The sequence below is a fragment of the Caretta caretta genome, chromosome 1 (genome assembly GCF_965140235.1).
Source record: "Caretta caretta isolate rCarCar2 chromosome 1, rCarCar1.hap1, whole genome shotgun sequence".
NCBI classification, from domain to species: domain Eukaryota; kingdom Metazoa; phylum Chordata; order Testudines; family Cheloniidae; genus Caretta; species Caretta caretta.
The window spans coordinates 35,604,363-35,628,453 of record NC_134206.1 but is presented as its reverse complement, the minus strand read 5'-3'; positions in this window follow the sequence as shown (position 1 = coordinate 35,628,453).

Here is a 24,091-nt window from a genome sequence, read left to right as displayed (position 1 = left end):
CGTTAAAGACAATATTGTAATGTTGTAATGTTATTGTATTGTAATGTTAAATGACAATATCGTAACTCCAAATGAGGGAGTTAAATTTACAGGTGCATTTCCTATCTTATGAGGGCTTAATACTGCAAACTTAATGTTAGAACCATATATATATATATATATATATATATATATATATATATAAATCACTCCAACATCTGATATATCAATATCAATATATTTAACAAGCTGTGGCCCTGATTTGAGAATGCATCCCTATTCAGGAAAGTCTCTGACAGCATGTTTAACTTAAGCACATGCATAAGTGCTTTTCTGAATAGGGATGGATTTAAGTACATGCTTAAGTACTCTCTTGAACTGGGACCTGTAACAAGGTACAGTAGCTCTTTATGGCCAAAGGAGGAAGCATCAGGCTACCTCATTCTAGGAGCTCTGGGGTCAGCAGAAGCAGACAGAGAGAAGTGGTCCCATCGTCACAGCACTGGCTGCATGCAGTTTAAACCCTGGTACCTCTGACTGAATACCTGCTAACCATTTTGTCAGTAATAGATTCCATCTGTTACCAGTAACACTTGGTAGTGACCTCACTGAGATGCTCTTCCCTCATCCTTTTATATGCCTAGAAAGCAGCACTGAGGCACAGAGTGTATTAAGTACAGTTCGTAACAACTACCTGGAAAGCAAACTCCCTTTGTGGAGGAAAATTAAAATTCTTCTTTTCCATCAGGTTGATGAACTGATGGAGCAAACGTAAAACAGGAGATGGAGCGGCCTTATCTTCAATAGGCAAGGGCTAATAACAGCTGTGAAGTGTCAAGTTAGATGACATGAGCTTGACCACAATGGACTGGTCCATGTTGGCCAAGCAATGTTGTGCCCAGCATCATGTTAACTAGTCTTGATTCAGCCCTAATCCCCAATTAGCTGACAAAGCTGACCACAACTTGCCCTGCCCACATGACCTGGTCAGAATCCTGTCACTTAATTAAACCCTGTCAGCAACTCAGCTGGTTCCAGGCACAGTTGCCTAGTAACCCAGTGAACTCAGCTGGGCCTAAGTGACTGTGCTCCCTGATTGAACAGAAGGGCCAACAGATTGCCATTTAAGCCCTGTAGGAACAGCAGCCCAGTGGGTGATCAATGATTCCATGTCAACAATTGCTCCAGAGGTTCTTCCTGTGCTGGTCCTTGCTCTACCCTGTGCCTGCTCCCACTCCAGCCCTAATTCCTACTTTCCTCTGAATTCCTGACTCTTGGTTTGTTCCCTCACCACACCTTTGGTTCTGCTTTCTGATTCTGCTCTGTCCACTAGGCCAGACTCCTCTTTTGACTACTAGGTTGTCCTGCCTACACCTTGCTGTATGAGAGAGCGCCATAATCCCATTCAGTCACTAACTTCTAGTGAAGGACAAAGAGGCTTTTTTAAAAAGCTAGCTCTACTCACAAAATGTTAATATCTCAAAGTATTAAATATATGCACTTGCAGTGTTTTAGACTCAGATTTTAAGTCCTGAAGGGACTATCATGATCATCTAGTCTGACCTCCTGCACATTGCAGGCCATAGAACCTCATCCACCAACTCCTGTAATAGACCCATAAACTCTGACTGAGTTACTGAAGACCTCAGACCATGGTTTAAAGGCTTCAAGTTACAGAGTATCCACCATTTACACTGGTTAAAACCTGCAAGTGACCCATGCCCCATGCTGCAGAGGAAGTAAAAAAACTCCCAGGTTCTCTGCCAATCTGACCCGGGGGAAAAATTCCTTCCCCACCCCAAATATGTCAGTCAATTAGACCCTGAGCATGTGGTCAAGACGCAGCAGCCAGACACCTGGGAAAGAATTCTCTGTAGTAACTCAGAGCTCTCCCCATCTAGCGTCCTGTCACAGGCCACTGAGGATATTTGCTACTAGCAGTCACAGATCAGCTACATGCCACTGTAGGCAATTTCATCATACCATCCCCTCCATAAACTTATCAAGCAGCTCCTCTTGGAAGGCTGTTCCAGAACTTCACTCCTCTGATGGTTAGAAACCTTCATCTAATTTCAAGCCTAAACTCGTTGATGGCCAGTTTATATCCATTTGTTCTTGTGTCAACATTGGCACTGACTTAAATAACTCCTCTCCCTCCTGGTGTTTATCCCTCTGATGTATTTATAGAGAGCAATCATATCTCCCCTCAACCTTCATTTAGGTGGGCTAAACAAGCCAAGCTCTTTGAGTCTGCTCTCATAAGGTAGCTTTTCCATTCCTCTGATCAACCTAGTAACCCTTCCCTGCACCTGCTCCAATTTGATTAATCTTTCTTAAACACAGGAGACCAAATTGGACACAGTATTCCAAATGAGATCTGACCAGTGCCTTGTAGAATTGTACTAACATTTTCCAGTCTCTACTAGAAATACCTTGCTGATGCATCCTAGGATTGCTTTTTCATGGCTGCATCACATTGGCAGCTCTTAGTCATCTTGTGATCAATCAATACACCCAGATCATTCTCCTTCTCTGTCACTTCCAAATGATAAATCCCCAGTTTATAGCAAAACATTTTGTTATTAGTCCCTAACTGCATGATTTTGCATTTTCCACTATTAAATTTAATCTCCTTTCTTGTACTCCAGTTCTCAAACTAATCCAGATCTTTTTGTATGATATTCTGTTACTCATCTTTATTGGCAACACCTCCCAGCTTTGTGTCACCTGCCAATTTTAGAGCACACTCCCACTTTTCATGCCAAGGTCATTAATAAAAATGTTAAATCAGATTGGTCCCAAAACTGATCCCCGAGGAACTCCACTAGTGACCTCCCTCCAGCCTAATGGTTCCCTTTCAGTATGACCCAGTTACCTCCCCTTTAACCAGTTCCTTATCCACTTTTCATTTCTCATATTAATCTCCATCTTCTCCAATTTAACTAAGAATTTCCCATGTGGAAGTGTATCAAATATCTTATTGAAATCCAGGTAAATTAGACCTACTGTATTTCCTTTGTCTAAAACATCAGTTATTTTCTCAAAAAAAGAGACCAGGTTGGTCGGTCACGATCTATCTTTTGCAAAACCATTTTGTATTTTATCCCAGTTTCCATTTACCTCTATGTCCTTAACTACTTTCTCTTACAATATTTGTTCCAAAATCTTGCATACAATTAAGGTCAAACTAACAGTCCTGTGGAGTTCCAGATCACATAGGGAATGACTCCTGAGTTTACAGATTCATTCATTATTCTTTTTGAAATGGGTTTGCTCAATCCACTTCCATTATTTGTCACCTACAGGGTTGGGAGTAGCAGTAGCTAAGATGTTTGAGCCTCACTCCCATCCCTCTAATCTTGGCTGTCTCTCAGGTATTTTTGAGGGATCTGAGTAGGGAACAACAACCTATAACATTTAAAAGAGTGTTTTGCAGCTTCTACCATTTTCTTTCTTTGATACAGACACAAACCTGACCCTTTACATGCATTGTCCTGTATCAGTGATACAGAATAACACAGAAGCATTCTTCCTTAAAGAACAAGTAATGTTATTAAAGAAAAGTTAAACAGCTGTCACAGGGCTCTTCACTGTAACTATCTCTCCGGGCCAAATTCTCTCCCAAAGGAGATACACAAGCTTTAAGCCGGGCAGAATTTGGCTTGTATTCTTTGCTTAGGACTGCACTGTCTGTTGCCTGTTTGGCTTGAATGCTTCTCTTTAATTAAAGAAACAATACTAATATTCCCTTTTCTCTCTCTCGTACATTCACAATTATATACATATACATGCACATCCCGAAACATACATTTAAAACTAGATCATGATGCAATTGTCTCATTTGGAGCAACAGCGGTATTTTATATGTATCCCTTGTTATTTCATGCATTTATAGAGCATCCAGCACTGTGGTGATTGGGCACATTTTACGTGACTTAAAGCTGGATCATTCACATTTCCCCAGAATAGTTACAGCTTTAAAGACACTGAGCCTGATTCTGCTCAGAATTACAATGCCCTCAGGTTTCAATGCAGATACGCCAGACTTACACTGGTGTAACTGAACAGAACCCAGCTCATCGAAGAGACTCAGAAAAAACTTGTCCAGCTGCCTTAGTGTCCAGCATTTCAAATTATATACTCAGTGGAAGACCAATGGAAAGATGCATGTTGTATCACTTTTTAAAGGTGCTCACATTCAAGCTTAAACATATTTCCTGCAAGGCTAAAATGTATAGCAATTTAATCCCAAAAGATAGCAAAGGCAGATTTTGAATCACATAAGGATCACAGGTTTCAGAGGGGTAGCTGTGTTAGTCTGAATCAGCAAAAACAACGAGGAGTCGTTGTGGCTCCTTAGAGACTAACAAATTTATTTAAGCATAAGCTTTCTAAAACTTATGCCCAATCATAACTTTGTTAATCTCTAAGGTGCCACAAGGACTCCTCGTTGTTTTGTTTTATAAGGATCACAGTTTACTCCTGCACAAATATCATTCCAGCAATCCTAGGACTGGAATGTAGCAGTCCACAGGCATAGTACTGTGCTCCAGCAGGGTGAGCAGAATAATGTCAAAAATGATTTTTTCTTCAACAGACAGAAAAATATATTTATTTTGGAAGGATAAAATTGACACTGTTAGGATTTGAATTTTGCTCCTATCTAGTTGAAATAGTTCAAACTAGACCCCTAAATTACTAGGCTAAATCCTTTCATTGAGGTCTAAAGAATGTGACGCTAGCCTTTTGGTATTTCGGCTTCCTTTGCCCTCTGAAGCAAAGACATGCAGAGGCACATAACAGGATGGTATTTTTTTCCCAAATTCATGATTTTAACAATTTGTTTTACTAAAACTTCAAGTTTTGATCTCGCCTTCTGGAGCAATGGTGAGACGTAGTTGTGGACTGTTGAATTTCAACTAGGATTTCACACTCCAGAAAGGCATCACAGTCTTGATTTCACATTCCAGAAAGGCATCCAGTCTTGATTTGAAAGGCTACTACAGTGATGCAGGCCATATAAGTACCTAGATAGATAGACATAGGGTAGCAAGGCATCTCATTCACTTTGTCTGGCTCAGTGTTTCCCCCTCTGGCAGTGAGGGGGAGGTGCTGTTGTAAATCAGTCCCACACTAGATACTTTTTATTCTTCACTTGAGTTTATTCTTCAATATTTACGAGGTGGGTGTCTGGGCAGGCCCAAGCAGTACACTTCAGCCAAACCAAAGAAACAAATTCATAACACAAAAAAGGGAATACCTCTCTGTGCCCCCTCTGTGGGGTGTTGCCTTGTGATGCTGGGTTCTGGGTGTCCATCTGTTAGCATGGTTACTTCCCCTGTAGGGAGAAGAGCAGCTTTCCACAAAGAAGCTTCTCCCTACTGCTACTAACCCTGGTGCAGCTTGTCCCTCCTTCCTCCAGAAGTGTCTTTTTCTTTAAAGGCCACAGGCAAACCTTAATTGGACTCAGGTGTCCCTAGTTGACCTGAGGTAGCCTCTTTTCAGCTCACAGGGAAAAGGGCCTTTACCATTCTAGGGCTGATATCACAGATCCCCCAACTGCTGTAGGGCTGGCCTACCTGCCTTTTTTCTCTCTTGTGCGGGTGTGGAGCTGTTGTGAGCAGGGCGCCGGCTAGGTGCTGCTGCTGGGCTTGCTCCAGCTTCCCTCAGGGCCAGGCCCACCTCTGCTCACTTGCTGGCTGGTTGCCCCCCTGTTTGGTGCTCTTGCTGTCCCTTGGGGGGCCCTACTGGCCTGCTCCCCAGAGGGGGAGTGAAGGATTTCATCTCTGCTGTTGTTACCACCTGAGGGGTCCCTCCTGCCTGGCTGCCAGTCTGATGGTTGCTGCTACCTAGAAGCCTCCTGCTGCTGCCTCAAGGAGGAAGAGGAGGACCTTTGCTGCCGGGGGAGCGCGCAGGAACCCTGCAGGACACCGTGGAGGGGGCTTACTACTGGACTGAGTAACTGTTTACATCCTTTCTGTTGTGGTGGGGGGTAAGCACTGTTGTTGTGGGTAGCTGGGGGGGTTGGTGTCGAGTCCTCCCCTTAGTCTCATCATCATCTTTCGTGAGCCCACTCCTCCAGTGTTCGGCCGTCCCCATTCTCAGATGACCATCTGGTGGACCTTTCAGCATCTCTTACCTCAGAGTGGCCGGGGCCATCCTACTGGCAGCTCAACAATAACCTGCTGGTGGATTTGCCTTTGTAGCATCCTTCCAGGAGATTTGGCTGGCCTGGTGAGGGTAGAGGTGCACCTCTCCCTCGGCATGATGGTGGTGGGATGTGAGGAAGGTGTGTGTCCAGCTCTTCTGCCGTGATTACACCCGGGACACCAGCCAGCGAAGGGATGCAGTGATAGAGCAATTGGAGCAGGAGGTCTTGGAGCTGGAGAGGCATCTGGCCACCAGCCTCGAGGATCCATCCCTCTGTGGAGCATGCCGGGAGAAGCGGGAGGAGTTCTGGGCCCTCAAGCATCAACAGGCCCAGGGTGCATTCGTTTGATCCTGCATCCATCTCATTCGGGAGATGGATCGCAGCTCCCACTTATATGCCCTGGAGAAAAAGAGGGGAGGCTAAGAAGCAAGTCGTCTGACTTTTGGCAGAGGACAGCATCCCCCCACCCCCAGATCTGGAGGAGATGTGTGGAAGGGCCAGGGCTTTCTACGCCAACCTCTTCTCCCCGGATCTGATCGACGCCAACAGTTGTAGGGTGCTCTAGAACAAACTCCTGGTGGTCAGCGCGGGCGACCGAAAACGGCTGGAGCTACCTCTCACTCTGGCTGAGTTCTCGGAAGCCCTCCGCCTCAGGCCCACTAATCAATCTCTGGTCATGGACAGGCTGACCATGGAGTTCTACCACATGTTCTGGGACGTTCTCAGCCCGGACCTGGTCACCATCTGGGCTGGGTCCTTGGGGAGCAGGGTCCTCCCTCTGTTGCACAGTGGGTCCACTGCTCTATCTCGGCACTTATCATTCTGCCACGCATCCATCTCCACCGGAAAACTGGCAAGGTTCAGAGGGCAGGGTGGCTGAGTAGCTTCAGAAGTGTACGGGACTGCTCTGGTGCCTCTCCCTTAGGGGGCGGGCACTGGTGCTCAACCAACTGGCCCTGTCCATGCTCTGGCACCAGCTCAACACCTTATGCCTGACTCAGGTTTTCCTGGCTGATCTCCAGAAGCTGGTACTGGAGTTCTTTTGGCCAGGACTGCGCTGGGTCTCTGCAGGGGTTTCACATCTTCCCCTGGAGGAAGGGGGACAGAGCTTGACATGCTTGCGCATGCAGGTCCATGTCTTCCACCTCCAGGCCCTGAAGAGACTTCTTTATGGTGCAGGTAGTCCAGCATGGAGCATGTTGGCACACACCTTCCTCTGCCACTTCCGAGGACTCCGATATGACTGGCAGCTCCTTTATCTCCATCCGAGAGGTCTTCCGTGAGACATCTCTGAGCTGCCGGTCTCCTACCAGGACCTCCTTTGGACCTGGACACTGGCTTCAGTCACCAGGTCTGTGGTGGCCACTGAGGGGTCAGATCTTCTTGCGGCACCCCACTACACAATCCCCAACTCCATATGCAGGTGGTGGAGTCCCCTTTGGTGTGCCAGAGGCTGGTCCTGGAAGAAGTCAGCAGGACTGAAGACTTCCTGGACTGCTACCAGGGAGACTGGGTGGACCCCCTGACGCTCGCTCAGCATATGAGGCTCTCCACCCTTCGTACTCCCGGTGCATACTTCAGGAGGTGAGGGCAGCCTTATCGCCTGCTTCTCAGGCTTACCTGAAATAGGTCCTGCAGGAGGGTGCTCCCCGCCCACCTACACCCCAGGCCCTCCAGACCTTTTCATAGGGCCCCTGCCCCGTGAGCCCCCTCAGTCTCCCCATCCATATACCCCGAGCCAGCTGTAAGACTTGTCACCAGTACGCTTTCAAACTGTGTCAATGTCACATCTGTACACGTTCGTGCTCCATACTCTTCATTTCCTCATATTCCACCGTGACACTAAATGGCGGGACCTAATGCCACCTATTGAGGGTGAGGAACCGCAGTGGGCCAGCCTGTATTCCACCTTAGTCCCACGGCCCGCCAGGAATATTGGTTGGCAGCTCCTTCACGGAGCCGTGAGCACGGGTGTGTACTTGGCATGGTTCACGCCTGTCCCCGATGCCTGTCCCTTCTGTGGCATGAGGGAGACCCTGGCTAGGTTACAGCCCCTATTCCAGCTGCTTCTAGATCGTTTTATTACGTTTTTGGCTGCACTTCTCTCCCCACCTTCTCATTTGTGCAGACCCTATCCGTGGCCCCACAAAGTCATGGGACCACCTCGTCAACCTCCTCCTGGTGATGGTGAAGATGGCCATCTACAATACTAGGGAGAGGATGTTGAATATTGGCTGAGAGGGTTCTTTGCGACTGTGGGGCCTATTTCCAATCCCGCCTCCGTTCACACATCCAAGCAGAGTTCCTCTGGGCTACATCTGCAGGCTCCCTTGACACCTTCAAGGAGCAGTGGGCGCTGTCCAGGGTTCTCTGCTTGGTGTCTCATTCAGGTTCCCTTTTTTTTGACCCTTTGACTTTCACACCTGCCCTTGTTTTCTTTTTTGTTGTTCCCCATAATCAGTTGAGTTCCTGGGCTCAATGGATCCTCCCCAAAGGCTGGGGGAGAGTCCTTGAGCTGTGGGTGGGCTTATGCCTGACAACTTCCCTGGAATCCAATAGGATCACTCTCTTATAGCTGTCTGGTCAGACTCGGTCACTATATATATATATATATGCTTCCTTTTTGCTTCACTTACAATAAAAACAAAATTGTTAAATAGGAGAGAGGTGACAAAATTGAACCCTGAAGGACTCTACATGAAAAATCCTTTGGGCCAGAAGATCAATGCTTTAAGAGAAAATAGGTCAACTAGTCATTCTATCCCACTGAACCCAACGAACCTAGCAATGGTCCACAACTGAGGCTACATCTACACTACAGCCAGGATCAATGCTCTGAGATTGATCCACCAGCAGTCGATTTAGTGGGCCTAGTGAAGACCCACCAAATCGACAGCAGATCCCTCTCCAGTCAACCCCTGTATTCTACCCCTGATGAGAAAAGTAAGGTAAGTCGATGCGAGTGTAGACCCTGCGGTAACTTGACCTAAGATACATCGACCCCAGCTATGTTATTCATGTAGCTGGAGTTGCATAGCGTAGGTCAAATTACTGCGGGAGTGTAGACATAGTCTGAATGTTAAAAAAAGTCATGGTCAACACTATCAAGGGATGCAGATATATCCTGAAACACACTCATGGATATTAGTTGTTAGGGTTATGGATATCTGACTATTGCTCACAGATAGGCATGCAAACAACCAGTGGAAGACTGGTGCATTTTCCATGTCATATACAGAGGAGAACAACAAGGCTGAGAGGAATAAACTAAATCTGTATGACTCAAAGACACCGAGGAGCTCAGATAACACGAAAGTTACCTATCAGAATCTTCTCAGTAACTCACCCGCATCCCCAAAAGGATAGAGAGAGGAATACAATGCTGAGACCATGAGTGGCAAAAGGGGAGTTCTCAAACAATATTCTAGCATCTGCCAGTTTAACAGCTGTGTTACATTAATGCCTAGAAATCATAGTCCTGATAAGACCCTGTTATGGTAAGTGTTATACCAACATGAAGTAAAAAGTCACTCCCTGCCACCAGAAAGCTAAATCTTGGTCTAAGTCACTTCCTTTTGCAGAAAAAAATATTATTCAAATGTATAATTAATACTGACCTAGTACTGCTCTTCTACCTTGATTCTTAGATCATAGAGACTACTGCGTAACTTTCTAATGCTGTTTAGAAAACATTTGTGATTTAAAGGAAGCTGAAGAAGGCTACATGCACAGCACAAGAGATATGTGAACATGTAGTCAAGCCATGAATAAAAGGAAAAACTAGAGGCTGCAGTGACCAGTTGTGTCAAAAAATTGTTTTTTCCTACACATCAATATATGTTTCCCATGGTTGACATTTACCGTTAGTTAAGCTCTCTATACTTCCCAGGACACACAAGGAATGAGGAAAAGAGAGAAATCCCAGCAGGAGTCCTTTTTATCACTGCCCTCCTTTTATCTCTTTTCCCTATGTTTTTGTAGGATTGTTTTTGTACTATTGCAGTGGTGCTGAATTTTAATGATACAATACTTGGCTCTTTGGGTAATAGTTTTAATTACCAAGTACTTGTCCAAAACCTCTTTGAATATTTTGAAGCCTGCCACATCTAGCTCCAGTGTACAAGACATCAGCTATTGCAGGGTTTCTTGCATGTGCTAGATAACAGAAGTTATAACCCACTAAAACACGGTCTGAAAGCAGAAGATTCTGTCTTCTCTAACTCCAATAAGAAGCTGCAAACAGATAATGAAGAAAACCAAAGTTAAATGAGAGAATATGTGGTAAGAAGAGGGAAATTTAAGTTCCTGATTTAGCAAAGCACTTAAACACATGCTTAACTTTAAGTCAATTGAATTACTGTTGTGCTTAAATTTAAGCAGTTGTCCAGGGGCAGGAGTCATCATCACAAGTTAAACTCATTCCTTCCAAGCATTTGGTTGAAAGCACGCTCCTAGGAAGTAGCAAAGAGAAGACACTTGGTAAATAATAGTCACAATAAAATGAAAAACTTTTCAAAATTGATATTTTCTTAAGAATAAAAACCGGTCACCAAAAAAAAGCGATAGAGATGATGAACTTACTGAGTAAAAATGAGCTCTTATCCAAGCAAAGCTGGCTCACAAAAAGGAGGCAGAAATTTGATTTTGTATATGCTTCCAGCAAGAAAATTGTGTGTATGTTTGAACAAAATTGTGACAGAGAAGCAAACTATGAGTGGTATGATATTAACTGAATTAAATGACAGACCTCTATTCCAGCACAACTGCAATATAGTATGAAATACAAATTACCTTTCAGCATGACTCCAATGAATGAAATCTTTCAGAAGCCATGCTGCCAATACCTCTGCACTACCCACTACCCCAGGTATCATCATGGAGGGGAGAAATCACAATATGGAGTGTTAGGGTTAGTTAATTATTATTATTCATATGTATTGCAGTAGCATGTAGAAACCACAATTGTGGACAAAGACTCCACTGTGCTAGGGGCTGTGCAAAGAGAACAAAAAGATGGTCTCTGCCGCAGTCATGGATTTCAAGGGGTACATGGGCTGATGCTTACCTTCTATTGACTCAGAGCCCCAACTCCATGATCTACCCATACAGGAGTTTTCACAGGAGGGAGGGGACAGTGGAGGAGGAGTGGCAGTTCTCTGAAAAATCAGGCCCCTTTTTATGTGCCTAAATATGGATTTAGATACTCATCTGAATTTTATCCACTGTATGTGTTTTAATACAGCCCTCTCTTTATTTAAACATTTAGTGCAATTTTAATAAAAACACACAAGATTTGAATGTTGATCAGTAGAAGTGTGTTCTTGTGAACAACAACAACCAGTCTGTTTTCTAATTTATCCTCCTTCTTGCCAGCACTTTTCCTGTGTAAGCCAAGCTGCTGTCCCACAGCAGGATATAAGTCACATAGGTGGCAGTCTACCGTGATGCTTTTTTAAAAGAACACCCCTATCCTAACTGGCCCACACTCCTGCTGGCAGCTACATCAGCATGGATCTGGTGCCTTTTAAGGGTGCTCCCATTCAAGAGCAGCAGGGAGCTATTGCACCAGCTTGTCTCCTACTCAACCATCCATGACTCACCAACAGCATATGGTCAAGAGTCTCTGCACTAGCATGGCATGAGCATGGCCCCCCACACAACAGTTTTTGGCCCTATCCAAGAAAGAGTGGCTCTTTAAAGCCTAACAAATTACTAAAAATACTTTAAAATAAAGCAAAACAAGCAACAGAAACAACACTGTGCTAATTAGGGGTAGCTGAGCTCCTCTCCTCCACACCCAGTAGTGAAGCATATGGAGAATGCAGTGTTGACAAAGCAGAATCTTAGCCACTTCAAAGAGTTCAGGAAAAACATCAAGACATTGTAAAATAATGGCTGCATGATAACAAATCTATATAATGAAAGCTGGGGAATACAGTCTTGTCAACATTTTGGACTGGAAGAGTGGGGAGCTTTTGTGAAAATGTAATTCACCTCAGTTGCCTAGTATCAAGCTTTATTCCGTCTTTTCTTCTGAAAGATGGGAGGGGTTGTTTCTTTAATTTATATATAAACATTGATTTAAAAAATCTTTTATTCCATTGAATACGAAGCACTAGAACTGCGATTATTATTAATTGAAGTGTGTTGTGTCATGCAAAAGGTGTTGAGTGCCTCCTTTTTTCACGAAGATACATCTTCCCTTTGTATTGATAGTCTGTGGGATGAGATACAAGAAAGGAGCCAAAAATCCTGAGTTAGTCAGTGTGTGACTGTAACAAACAAAGGAGTATTCTTTAATAATTATTAATATTGCATCTGGATCTGTCACGAGTGTGATGCTTCTGCATAATGGAATGGATATTTAACCCTTTTGGTTCTGACTGGGTAACAGCCTATCCACTTATGGAAAGAGGCCCTTTCTACTAAGCTCCCAACAGCTTCTATTTAACAGTCCTTAAGAGATGATCCCAGAGTGAATAGCCTTAATAGCTCTAGCCCCCTCTCCTTGAGGAGCACCAAAAACCCTTTGAAAAGGGTGGGTCAGACTCACAGAACCAGTCTGAGACACCCACAGATTCAGGAGGATCTGGGGGGCTTGCTAGGAGACTGAAAGAAGGATCTGTTCTGTTCCTGTAACTGAAGAGGGGAGCCTATTTAACTTACCCTGCCTGCATACTTAGTATCATCTCATGTTACCCTTCGCTATAAACTGTTTGTTTATAATGCTTTGTTCATAGAAATATAGGGATGGAAGGGACCTCAAGACATCCACTAGTCAACTTCCCCCCACCACCAGCTGAGATGGGGCCAAGGACACCTAGACCACCAATGACAGGTATTTCTCTAACCTGTTCTTAATAACCTCCAAATACAGGTATTCCACAACCTCCCTTACTAACCTATTCCAGTACTTAGCTATCCTTATAGTTACAAAGTTTTTCATAATATCTAACCTAAATCTCCCTTACTGCATATTAAGCAGATTACTTCTTATCCTACCACCAGTAGATGTGGAAAACAATTGATTATTGTCCTCTCTATAACAACTATTAATATTTTTGAAGATTTTTTTTACAGAGATTCCAAGTCCATAAGGGACCATTGTGATAATTTAGTCTGACCTCCTGTGTAGCACAGGCCATAAAGGTTCCCAAAAATAATTCCCACAGTAGACCTTTTAGAAAAACATCCAGTTTTGATTTAAAAATTGTCAGGGATGGAGAATCCACCCCGATCCTTGGTAAATTGTTCCAGTGGTTAATTACTCTCACTTTTAAAATATTTATGCCTTATTTCGAGTCTGAGTTTGTCTAGATTCAATTTCAGCCATTGGATTGTGTTATACCTTTCTCTGCTAGTTTGAAGAGCCCATTATTAAATATTTTGTCCCCATGGGGGTACCCATAAACTGCAGTAAAGTCACTCCTTAACATTCTCTTTATTAAGATAAATAAACTCAAGGTTCTCAGTCTATCACTATACAGCATGTTTTCTAATCCTTTAATCATTCTTATGGCTCTTCTTTGAACCCTCTCCAATTTATCAACATCCTTCTTGAATTGTGGGCACCAGAACTGGACACAGCATCAGATCTCCCCTCAGCCTTCTTTTTTCAAGGTTAAACATGCCCAAATTTTTTTTAACCTTTCCTCATAGGTCAGGTTTTCTAAACTTCCTCATCTACGTTGCTCTCCTCTGGACTCTCTCCAATTTGTCCACATCTTTCCTAAAGTGTGGTGCTCCAAACTGGACAATTCTCCAAGGGAGATCTCACCAGTGCTGCGTAGAGCAGAACAATTACCTCCTATTTCTTACTTACAACACCCCTGTTAATACACCCAAAAAATATTAGTCTTTTTTGCCACTGCATCACATTGTTGCCTCATGTTCAAGTTATGATCCAGTATAACCACCCCAGATCCTTTTTCAGCAGTACTACTGTCTAAACATTTCCCCATTTTGTAGTTGTGCATTTGATTTTTTCTTCCGAAGGCCTGGTCTATACTACGGGGTTAGGTCGAATTTAGCTGCGTTAGGTCGATTTAAAAATGACTGCGTCCACACAACCAATCCTGTTCCATCGACCTAAAGGGTTCTTAAAATCGACTTCTGTACTCCTCCCTGACAAGGGGAGTAGTGCTAAAATCAACCTTGCTGGGTTGAATTTGGGGTAGTGCGGACGCAAATCGATGGTATTGGCCTCCAGGAGCTATCCCAGAGTGCTCCATTGTGACCACTCTGAACAGCACTTTGAACCGTGATGCACTAGCCAGGTACACAGGAAAAGCCCCAGGAACTTTTGAATTTCATTTCCTGTTTGGTCAGCGTGGCGAACTCAGCAGCACTCAGCAGCACAGCATTCAGCAACACCATGCAGTCCCCCCAGAATAGTAGCGTGTAGAATGTTTCTTCACCCCCCCATCATCTCCGTCCCTGAGGTTATCACAGATTAGAAAGCGAAAAAAACGCACTTGCGATGACACGTTTTCCAAGCTCATGCAGTCCTTTCGCACTGATAGGGCACAGCTTAATGCACGGAGGCATTCAGTGGCAGAGGCCAGCAAAGAATTAAGTGAGCGCAAAGAGCAGAGGCAGGATGTGATGCTGAGGCTAATGGGGGAGCAAACGTGCATGATGAAGCATCTGTTGGAGCTGCAGGAAAGCCAACAAGAGCACAGATCCCCGCTACATCCACTGTATAACCGCCTACCCTCCTTCCCATGTTCCATAGCCTCCTCACCCAGATGCCCAAGAACGCTGCCGGGGGTGGGGGGGGAGGAGGCTCCGGGCACCCAGCCACTCCACTCCAGAGGATGGCCCAAGCAACAGAAGGCTGTCATTCAAACAGTTTGATTTTAAGCTATGTGGCCTTGTCCTTCCCTCCTCTCCCACCCCACTAGGGCTACCTTGTCCGTTATAAGAAAAGGAGTACTTGTGGTACCTTAGAGACTAACCAATTTATTTGAGCATAAGCTTTCGTGAGCTACAGCTCACTTCATCGGATGCATACCTATGAAGTGAGCTGTAGCTCACGAAAGCTTATGCTCAAATAAATTGGTTAGTCTCTAAGGTGCCACAAGTACTCCTTTTCTTTTTGCGAATACAGACTAACACAGCTGTTACTCTGAAACTTGTCCGTTATCTTAATCTTATCTTAATTAATAAAGAAAGAATGCATGGTTTCAAAACAAGAGTTACTTTATTTCAAAGGGGGGAGGGTGGTTGGCTTACAGGAAATTAAAATCAACAAAGGGGGTGGGTTTGCATCAAGGAGAAACACACACAACTGTCACACCGAAGCCTGGCCAGTCATGAAACTGGTTTTCAAAGCCTCTCTGATGCACAGCGTGCCTTGCTGTGCCCTTCTAATCGCCCTGGTGTCTGGCTGCTCAAAATTGGACACCAGGCGATTTGCCTCAACCTCTCACCCCACCATAAACGTCTCCCCCTTACTCTCACAGATATTATGGAGCACACAGCAAGCAGCAATAACAATGGGAATGTTGGTTGTGCTGAGGTCTGACCTAGTCAGCAAATAGTGCCAGCGAGCTTTTAAAAGTCCAAAGGCACATTCTACCACCACTCTGCACCATTCTAACTATAGTTGAACTGCTCCTTACTACTGTCCAGGCTTCATGAGCCATGGGAGCAAGGGGTAGGCTGGGGTAGATGCAACCATGCGGTGCTGCCGGCTGGGAGAGCAGCCTGAGGCAGAAGCCTCCAACTTGCATCATGTTCTAGGCAGGACTGAATCTCCATGAGACGAAACTTAAAGAAGAGAATGACCTGGAGTCTCTGGCTCCCACTCGGTGCTCTAAGAGGAGAATAGCCATGTCTGTCCAGGCACCCCTGATTGACCTCACCGAGGTCTGCCAGGAGCACCCAGGAGATGTACGATGGCTATCAGTCCTACTGCACCATCTGCTGCAAAGGCAAGGAGCTGCTGCTGTGTAGCAATGCAGTACCACGTCCACCAGCAGCACCCAGGAGACATACGGTGATGGTGAGCTGAACAGGCTCCATGCTTGCCGTGGTATGGCATCTGCACAGGTAACCCAGGAAAAAAGGCGTGAAACGATTTGTCTGCTGTTGCTTTCATGGAGGGATTGGGGGGCCTGACAACATGTACCAAAAATCACCCGCAACAATGTTTTTGCCCCATCAGGCATTGGGAGCTTAACACAGAATTCCAATGGGCAGCGGAGACTGTGGGAACTGTGGGATAGCTACCCACAGTGCACTGCTCTGTAAGTCGACGCTAGCCATGGTAGTGAGGACACACTTCACCGACTTAATGCATTTAGTGTGGACATTCGCAATCGACTGTATAAAATCGGTTTCTAAAAATCGACTTCTATAAAATTGACCTAATTTCATAGTGTAGTGTACCCTAAGTGAAGTACTTTCCACTTGTCTTTATTTAATTTCATCTTGTTGATTTCTGACCAATTCTCTAATTTGTCAAGGTCGTTTTCAATTCTAAGCCTGTCCTCCAAAGTGCTTGCAATCCCTTCCAGCTTGATAGCATTGGCAAACATTATAAGCATATTCTCCACTCCATCATCCAAGTAATTACCAAAAATACCGATTAGCATCGGACCCAGGACAAATCCCCTGCAGGTAATTTCATCTAGACCACATTTTCCTAGTTTGCTTAAGGGAATATCATGAAGGACTATGTCAAAAGCCTTTCTAAAATCAAGGTATATAAAGTCTACTGCTTCCCACCTATCCACTAGGCCAGTAATCCTGAAAGAAAGGACATTAGGTTGGTTTTGTGTGATTTGTTCTTGCAAATCTATGTTGGGTATTACTTGTCACTCTATTCTCTAGGTGCTTACAAATATATTGTTTAATAATTTGTTTCAGTATCTTTCCAGGTATCAAAGTTAGCTTGACTGGTCTATAATTTCCCAGGTCCTTCTTGTTCCCCTTTTTGAACATAGGTATTATGTTTGACCTTCTTCATTCCTCTGGGAACTCACTCCTCCTCTGTGAGTTCTCCAGAATAATCACTGAGGGTTCAGAGATTGCTTCAGCTAGTTCCTAGGGTGAATTTCATCAGGCCCTGTTGACTTGAATACATATAACTTATCTAAATATTCTTTAGCCTGTTCTTTCCCTATTCTGGTTGTGTTCCTTCTCCCTTGTTGTTAATATTAATTGTATTAAGTGTATGGTCACAATTAGTCTTTTCAGTGAAGAGTGAAGCAAAATAGGCATTAAACACTTCTGCCTTCTTGGTGCTGTCCTTTCCAACTACTAAATAAAAATACTTTGTTGAAAGAAGGCCATTGGGCAGTATCACTGGTGAGTGTCCCAAAAGGAGGAAATGCAAGAGCACGGCCCCAAGTCAGGTCTGCAGAGTGACAGGAAGTAGGTATGTGGAGTAGTGTACTTTGGTCTTGATCTAAAACCGGAACACCACACTGAGACATGTAAGGGCAAGAGGGGCCAAACACTTGAGATGGCTTCACTCAGACCAAAAAGGGGTCAGATGTGCAGCTAGCCCCATAACTGTGACAACTAATGCTGGATTATTTCATATGTCCTGCAGGAAGCAGATGAAACAAAGAGTAATATCTTAGAGCTTTCAGAAACAGAGGTCCGGTCCATTTTGAAAAGTTGTAAGAAGGGAAAGAGTATTATCATTATTGTCATTTTTACAATGTCATCTCTCTCATATTTTCATCTTTAATACTGTTGCCTCTTGAGCTGAGCAACTAGCCAATATATAGGGTCTTGTTGGGTTGTTTCTGGTAGTAGGAGAAATTGATGATATGAGCTGAACAGGACTGCACCAAAGAAATCTATTTACAGAGAATGTATGCAATGTTTCCATGAACACAGTAGAAATAAATAGGCAATTTCTTTGCTCACAGTTTCCATTCCTGCCTTTCCAACTCATCCTGTGCCCCAAGGAGCTCTGTTTCTGCTCTCTCTCTCTCTCAGGTCCCAGCTAACAACTGCTTCTCTGGCTTTCTACTGTTTTGTGGTTGCTTTCTACCTCTTAAATCCATACAGACAAACATAGCTGCAACCCAAACCAGTGCTTAGCACCTGCATTTGAAATCAGTCCACCAAGGGAAATCCCTCATATTCTTAATTCTTGCTCAAGCTTTCCTATGTGGCCCAGTACCTTAGGAAGTGGCTTTTGTTGTTTTAGCTATCTTACTCCATAAAGGAGCTCAATTACTTCTTCCATTTAGCCTGAATGGAGGGTGACCTGCATGCCCATCAATTTTAACAGGATCAGCGATTCCCTGTATATCAAAGATACTCTTGCTTGCAGCCATTCACACCTTCCAGCCTATCAATACTAGTATTAGCACACAGCAACCCAATTATTTGGTCATTTGTGGAACTGAAGCAAAACCCAATCCCTAACCTTGTTCTGGGATGTTAGTTAAGTTTTTTCACCTATTTTTATTTTCAACCACTTCTGAACTTACGGCTAGGTCCTGAACTGGGAGTACTAAAACTCAAACCTGTGCTATTCCTCCTTCTTCATAGTTATGGTGTGGGTTTTTGTTAGTTTTTGCTTTTGGTGTGGTTGTTTGTCTTGGGCAGGTGGTCTTACGGGGAATTGTGAAATAGGGTCAACCAAGAGAAACTGGTAGCTTTTTTTAACCTGTAGATGGCATCATGGCATCAGTAGATTTCTAGCCACTCATTCAGGACACATTCAGAAACACAAAGCACGGAGAGATCATAGAGGTGTGCAGAGGCAATGCAACATGAAGCTAGATGTATGCTGTATGAGTATCATTCAAATCCCTAAAAATCAATGGAATGTTTAACTGTAGTGCAGTGTAGTGAGTATAAACTATAACCTATGAATAATGTACTGACTAATATAAGCTAGCCATCTCCCAGGAGAACTTGGCTGCAGTTGTAGTCAACCGAGATTAGTAACTGGCAAATCAAACATGGAAGGCATTGCAATCATCAATAATGGAAAAGGCCAAGGCATGATTTGGGGCCTCAGCAGCAATGGTGCTTAGAAAATGATATAACCTGGCTTTTTAAAAAGTTGTTGATATTAAGCCTTGGAGGCATCAGGGATGTGACATTGGAAAGAAAGATCAAAGGCAAAAATACCCTCAATGTTCGAGACAGAAAACTAAGATGGTCACTACAGGCTAATAAGAACGAAAATGTATGTTTTGATTTTTTGATTTTTTAGAATGTGTTAGGATTCAGTTAGTATGATTCCCTTTCCTCTTTGAATTAAGTTGCAGATCAATAGCCCGTAGCAAATCCTCCATTCCAGGGGGATGACAAGATGCTATGTTACAACACACAACCTACGTTATCTTTTAGAATGTTTGAGAGAGCTATATAAGCTCTTCAGGGATACATATAAGTGATTAATACCTTAAATAGCTTTGTCTCAGAAATGTACTACTCATCTACAATACTAGAAATTATTAAAGAAAATGGTGTTCTTTAGGTAGAGATCAAATGTATTCAATTACCTTCACTGCACACAGAGAAATTCTAGGATAATCTTTGTCACTAGAGATAAAAATAAGACAGATTTCAAAATACATCTTGCATTGTGTTTAACTATGTATCTAAAATATTTCTAGTACATACTAATTATATAGAATTGCCTTTTTAAATCAGGGAAATTTTTCTTTTCTATGAGCTAAGCATGATTAGAAAATAGTGAAATCATCTAATAATAAGGAATACAGATATGCTATTTCTATGCTATTAATGGCAGAATGGGGTGACACCTTGTGCATTTTCAAACATGATTTAAATTATGCATGCTGAAGTGCGATCGTCTCTCCATCAATGAAGAGACTCATTGCTATCTTTGTGTGATAGATGGGAACTAGCATGTTCCAGTAGTCTCCAAGAAGAAAAGTCTACTTTTACTTTATGCTGAAGTCAATGGATGTAAAGATACTGTTTCAGATATTTAACAACAGGGAAAGTACTCAGCTGATCAAGAGCTGAACAGCACAAAGTGTTCAGTGATAACAGTGTCATAATATGCTTTCTGTAAAGGACTTTGTTAGGTCTACTCTTACCTAGGTCCACCACTGGGGTGCTGTATCTTGGCCCCAGATGTGAAAATAAAGCTAGTTCACTGAATAGGTTCATAAGAGTGAAAACAGACTGACTCTCTTGGCACTTCTCTTCAGAATATTGCATAGTAAATTAAGGACAAGATTATGTCTTTAATATAGTACCCACATTTGGGGGGGAAAGGGATGTGCACAACGATAGCTGTTCCTAGAAGTATTGAGCTGAGGCAGGTGTGATGTTTGTGGGGAACAAAGGCATGACTGGTCTCTGCTCCAACCTTTTGCAAGACACATTCCTAACCAGCCTAGCCTGCCTGTGACAGCCAAAGCTCTGCCCAGTCTCATTTTGCCCCTATCTCGAGGGGGAGTCTAGCACCACTGTAGATTTTCTTTATGCACCAGGAGTGTAAGGAGCAGATCATGCCTGACTTCTGTGCTGAGTGCAAGTGTGGTGGGGGAAGGTTCAGTATTAGGAAAAATCCAGCCCTATAACTCTTCTAAATCAAAAGAAACCATGAGACTTGGAACACTTTCAACGCAATGTATTGTCATCATAACATGCTGTTACATAGCCAAAAAATATTTTGATTTTGAATTAATTTTTATTTAAGTTTTTTCTAGGAACATCTCTGAGGTCTAGGGCTTTCTGCTTACATCTGATGAGCAGGAGAACAAAATTGAAAACCTGACCTTTTCAAGCAGGAAATAGATATTTCACCACAACTCCATTTCACAATTTTTTTTGAAAGGTTTCGTTCCAGTGTGGAGCAAAACTAACTTTAAAACCTAAAAAGCTGTTGCAGAAAAGCTTTGTTGTCCATCCTCCAGCCAGGTCTAAATGAGACATATTGATCGCATTCATAATTTCTACTGTATAACATTCATCAAAAGAGCTTCAAGCCATGCTATTAATTGTGGGCCAGATCCTCAACTAGTGTAAATCTCCATCGCTTCAATGACTCATGGAGTGATGCAATTTACATCAGCTGCAGATCAGGTCCTAAATCTCCAGTCGATCCTACAGCTTCATTTATAGCACAGCATTTGCTTGAAGTGATATTTACTCACATCATTGGCCAATGATAAGAAATAACACAATAACTTGCTGTGTTCTTTTTCAATCTGTTTTTAGCTAATACAACTAATTTTCACTCCATATCATTTCCCATGCTAAGATTATAAAGCACTGACATTTACTTTTGGATTAGCCATAAGACTGCCCCGAACAGACATCACGCTCACTCACAGATAACATGCTACATTCACTGTTAGAGCAAGCATGCTCAACAGAGTGAAAGCTATGGTGATCATTTTAGGAAGTTCAGTCAGACTTCCACAGAGCATACTTACTGAAGAGAATGCTTTCATCTGTATTGAATATATGGCACATGCCCAGTATAGCACTAACAGCTTATAGCAGGATAGACCAACTAGTTAGATTTGTTCTGGTGCTACACATCATTATCTCTAAAATTAAAGCTGCAAGAAGCTACCAGTTTTAACAATATTGCAAATGTTTATGGGTGACAGATTTTTGCAAAAAGAAAAGGAGTACTTGTGGCACCTTAGAGACTAACAAATTTATTTGAGCATAAGCATAAGTTGTAGCTCACGAAAGCTTATGCTCAAATAAATTTGTTAGTCTCTAAGGTGCCACAAGTACTCCTTTTCTTTTTGCAAATACAGACTAACGCGGCTGCTACTCTGAAACCAGATTTTTGCAAGTTTTCACAAAAAACTTATTTTGACAAGGGCAACACTTCCCCAAATGTATAGTAGATTTTCCTTATCTCATGCACTTTGGAACAAATCCTGAAGTCCTTGGCTTTTTCTTAGAATGGACTCCAGGATTTGGTTCCCGATGAATAAAGTCCAGTGTAGACCAGTAGGCATGAAACGGTCAGGCTTAAGGAATCACAATTACAGAATGCAGTAACATAGGCAACCATGATCCATCCTCCACTCACTACACTGTCTCTCCATGGAATACTGAACAGATAGTATATACATCTGCCCATTGCAGCTCCCCATCATCTTTCACTCCTCCCCCCAATTAAACTTTAATTTTCATTTGTTATGCTACAATGCATTAATCCTTGTTTGTAAAGTAATGAATCCTAGATAGCAATACATCTTGTTACATTTATCACTCTTTATTCTAAGTAATAGGGTGACACTATTATATTAATTTTCTTCAGTAAATATTTTTGAAGTTACTTCATGCTTAAGATGAATAAAAATCAGAATTGTATTTGATTTAGATGATATTATGCTGGATTTTAGTTCATCTCATTTAGATGTAACATAGGTTTGGAGGTCCGCGTTTAATGTTTTGGATATTAATCACTTGCTTGGTACAATTCCATAAAACTGCTTTGGAAATGTACTGCACTGAAGAACATGAATTACCTTCTCAGAAAGAGACATAACTGTCTTGATAATGAGGATTGGACTTCATTTTTGGTATAGATATTGGCTCAGTACCTGAATAAAGAGATTAATCTTTAATAATGAGTTTCTTATTGTGTTGTATTAAGACTTACAAATGAAGTTCCACATCTATACTATTTACACCCTCTGAGGATATGCTTTGAAAGTTCAAAACTAAGACTTAATGTAGCATCTTCTTTCTGTGACAATGTAATTTTAGGACCAAATTCCATCCTTGCTTATTCTTATGGGGTTCCAGATTACTTCAGTAGGAGCCAATGAGATGAACATCCCAGGGTTGAATTGCATGCAATGATCTTTGAGCTTATTCTATCACTTCTCTAACAGTGTGGGTTTTTTTTTTTCATTTAAAACATTAAAGCAGCCACTCATCAATGAATCATTCAGAGTTTGAGTGAGACATTTATACAGCATGTGTAATAGGTATAACAAAGATGTTTGCAAAGAATTAAGGGGGAACTCTCAAAACACTTTCTGTCTCCTGTTGGAAGCTATTGGGGATTGTCATAAAAATAAAGGGAAGGGTAACCACCTTTCTGTATACAGTGCAATAAAATCCCTCCTGGCCAGAGGCAAAACCACCTGTAAAGGGTTAAGAAGCTAAGATAACCTCACTGGCACCTGACCAAAATGACCAATGAGGAGACAAAATACTTTCAAATCAGGAAGGGGGGGAAAAAAGGGTTCATCTGTCTGTGTGATGCTTTTGCTGGCAACAGATCAGGAATGCAGTCTCAGAACTTCTGTTAGTTAGTAAGTAATCTAGTTAGAAATGAGTTAGGTTTCCTTTTGTTTAATGGCTCATAAAATAAGCTGTGCTGGATGGAATGTATATTCCTGTTTTTGTGTCTTTTTGTAACTTAAGGTTTTGCCTAGAGGGATTCTCTATGTTTTGAATCTGATTACCCTGTAAGGTATTTACCATCCTGATTTTACAGAGGTGATTCTTTTACTTTTTCTTCAATTAAAATTCTTCTTTTAAGAACCTGATTGTTTTTTCATTGTTCTTAAGATCCAAGGGTTTGGGTCTGTGTTTACCTATGCAAATTGGTGAGGATTTTTATCAAGCCTTCCCCAGGAAAGGTGGTGTAGGGTTTGGGGGGATATTTTGGTGGAAGATGTCTCCAAGTGGGCTCTTTCCCTGTTCTTTGTTTAACATGCTTGGTGGTGGCAGCATAGCGTTCAAGGACAAGGCAAAGTTTGTACCTTGGGGAAGTTTTTAACCTAAGCTGGTAAGAATAAGCTTAGGAGGTCTGTCAAAAATATAAAGGGAAGGGTAAACACCTTTAAATCCCTCCTGGCCAGAGGAAAAACCCCTTCACCTGTAAAGGGTTAAGAAGCTAAGATAACCTCGCTGGCACCTGACCAAAATGACCAATGAGGAGACAAGATACTTTCAAAGCTGGAGCGGGGGGAAACAAAGGTTCCTCTCTGTTTGTCTGATGCTTTTGCCGGGACCAGAGCAGGA